Raw genomic sequence first — 3366 nt, 5'->3', positions numbered from 1 at the left:
AATTTTGATGAAATATGTTTCGTGTTTCTTTTTGTTTTTCTACACACATTTATTATCTTATAGTTCTGGATGTCAAAAGTACCAAATGGGTCTCATAGGGCTAAAATCAAGAAGTCAGCAGAACTGCATTCCTCGCCTTTGCCAGAACTGTTTTCTTCGCCTTTGCCAACTCCTATAGGTCACTCACTTTCTTCACTCATGGATTCCTTCCTCCATCTTCAAAGCCAACAAGATCAGGCAGAATGCTTTTCATGTTATCATCTTTCTGCTCCTCTCTTTCCTGCCTTTCTTTTCAACTGGTGAGGATCCATTCTAGGCCCAGACAGATAATCCAGTATAGTCCTCCATTGCAAGGTCAGCTGATAAGCAAGCTTGATTCTTTCTTCAGCCTTAACTCAACTTTGCCATGTAAGGTAACATATCCATTGGTTCCAGGGATTAGTATTTGGGCATATTTGAGGGGCCGTTCTTCTGCCTACCAAACTCACATAGCTATATGGTGTATCTTGAAATAACAGCACGAGAATTCTTCCAACTTTGTTCTTTTTTTATTGTGTCTTTTCTTGGATTTGTTTCCTTTTTCTTTTCCAGAAATATTTTGAAATTATCTTCTTAATATCTTACAAACACACACACACACACACACACACACACACACATCACACATCAAAACTGGAGGAATTTTGAGGTGCCTGGGTGGCTCAGTTGGTTAAGCCTCTGGCTTCAGCTCAGGTCATGATCTCACGGTTCATGAGTTTGAGCCCCACATAGGGCTCTGTGCTGACAGCTCAGAGCCTGGAGCCTGCTTCAGATTCTGGTCTCCCTCTCTCTCTGCCCCTCCCCTGCTTGTGCTCTGGCTCTCTCTCTCTCTCTCAAAAATAAATAAACATTAAAAAAAAAACTGGAGGGATTTTTATTTCAATTGCAAATTTCCATTTTCTTTGCTTTTTTCCCCCTGAATTCTTTTGAATTATGGTTTAGCATTTAATTTTACGTCTCCATTCGTTTGTTAGCTTTCTTGCCTGCCTTCTTGCTTGCATGCCTGTCTTCTTTCCTTTTCTTTTTCTTTCTTCCTTTCCTTCTTCCTTTCTTCTTTCTTTCTTTCTTTCTTTCTTTCTTTCTTTTCTTTCTTTCCTTCTTTCCTTCTTTCCATCTTTCTTCCTTCCTTCCTCCTCCCGTCATTCCTTCCTTCCTTTTTCTTTTCTTTTCTTTCTTTTCTTTTCTTTTCCTTTCCTTTCCTTTCCTTTCCTTTCCTTTCCTTTTTTTCTTTTCTTTTTTCCCTTCCCTTCCCTTCCCTTTCTTTCCCTTCCCTTCCCTTCTCTTCCTTTTACTTTTGAGGTTTTATCCAAGGTTCACAATATGTATTTTTAACCTCTCACATGCACCTTCAAAAAACACTATAATACCATTGTATTACTTTACCTATAATCTAAAAACATCACCCTTAGATTGGGTTTTTTGGCTATTGATTTTTATATATTTTTTGTATATTACTCCTTATCAGATAAATGATTTGCAAATATTTTCTCTGATTCCCTAGTCTGCCTTTTCAGTTTGTTGATGGTTTGTTTTGCTGTGCAGAAGGTTTTGAGTTTGATGTAGTCCTACTTGTTTACTTTTGGTTCTGTTGTCTTTGCTTTTGGTGCTAAATTCAAAAAAATCATTTTGAGGTCCACCTGGGTGGTTCAGTCAGTTGAACTACCAACTCTTGATTTCAGCTCAGGTTATGATCTGACAGTAGTGAGATAGACCCCCACACTCAGTGTGGAGCCTTCTTGAGATTCTCTCCCTCCCCCTCTGTCCCTTACCTGCTCTCTATCTCTCTCTTTCTCTCTCTCTAAAAAAAAATCATATACATATAAAAAAGAATCATAGCATAAACCATTGTCAAGGATCTTACTGTCTAGGTTTTATTCTAGGAGTTTTATGGCTTCAGGTCTTAATTTCTTTTAACTCTCTAATCTATTTTGACCTGATTTTTGTAACTGGTGTTAGATAGGGGTCCAGTTTCATTATTTTGCAGGTAGCTATCCATTTTTACCAACACAATTTATTAAAGAGACTATTTTTTTTTTCCCATAGCATATTCTTGGCTTCTTGGTTGTAATTAATTGACCATATACAAAGGGGTTTATATCTGGGTTCTTTATTCTGTTCTACTGATCAAATCAGTAAAATTAAAAAATAAAACATTTAAATAAAAAATAAAAACATCACAAAATATATTTCTGTTTCTCCCCTGTTGTCTGTGTTATTAAGGTCATATGGTTTATTTCACTTATGTTATAACTCTCACTGTAGAATGGTATGGTTTTGCTTTAAAGGATCAAGTATGTTTTGAATCAACTTGTATTTTTAAAGGAAAAAGAATCTTTTATATTTATTCACATTCTTATCAATGGCAACATTGTTAATGTCTTTCTAATGATTTGAGTTTCTAACTGGAATCGGGTTCCTCTACATTATAGAATATCTTTTAATATTTCTCATATTGTGAACTTTCTCAAATTTTTTTAGAAAAATAAATTAAAAATAAAGGTAAAATAAAAATATTTTCTAATTTTTTTTTTCTGAATGTAACATTCCATTCCACCTTGAGAGGTTTTTTGTTTTTGTTTTTGTTTGTTTTTAGCTCTATTAATAATTTATTCTTTTGTTTTCTGGCTTGCATTGTTTCCAATGCAAAATCAGCCATGGTTTTTATATTTATTTCCCTGTACATATGTATTTTTCTTTGTTGGCTACTGTCAAGATTTTCTGTAGATCATTGGTTTCCAGAATTTTTATCAGGATTTCTTGAGGTTATTTTCTTTATTTTTATTCTACTCTGATTTTACTCAGGTTCTGGGATCTGTGGAGTTATATTGCTCTTAAAATTACAAAATATTTCATTATTATTTTTTCAAATATTTTTTCCCCTCACATTGCCATAGAATCCAATTGCACATATATTAAGATACTTATTTTCCTTTAGGTCACTGAATTTCTATTTATTTTTCGCCTTTATATTAAGTATGTTTCATTTTGATAGTTTCTGTCGATCTGTCATTAGGCTTTGGTTCTTGATATTTTTTGTTTATAGGGTCTGATCTGTTATTTTGTCAGTAATGTTTTTCATATCAGATTTTTATAATATAGAATACCATTTGTTTCCTTCTTGAAATTTAATTCCTTTATTATGTTCATTTAAAAAGTTCTGTACATATTTATGGCAGCTGTTTTTAAATTTTTTTTTTTTCAACGTTTATTTATTTTTGGGACAGAGAGAGACAGAGCATGAACGGGGGAGGGGCAGAGAGAGAGGGAGACACAGAATCGGAAACAGGCTCCAGGCTCTGAGCCATCAGCCCAGAGCCTGACGTGGGG

This window comes from Puma concolor, chromosome C2 (genome assembly GCF_028749965.1).
Source record: "Puma concolor isolate L17-30 chromosome C2, mPumCon1.1.hap2, whole genome shotgun sequence".
NCBI lineage: Eukaryota > Metazoa > Chordata > Mammalia > Carnivora > Felidae > Puma > Puma concolor.
Note: the sequence above shows the minus strand (reverse complement) of the source record.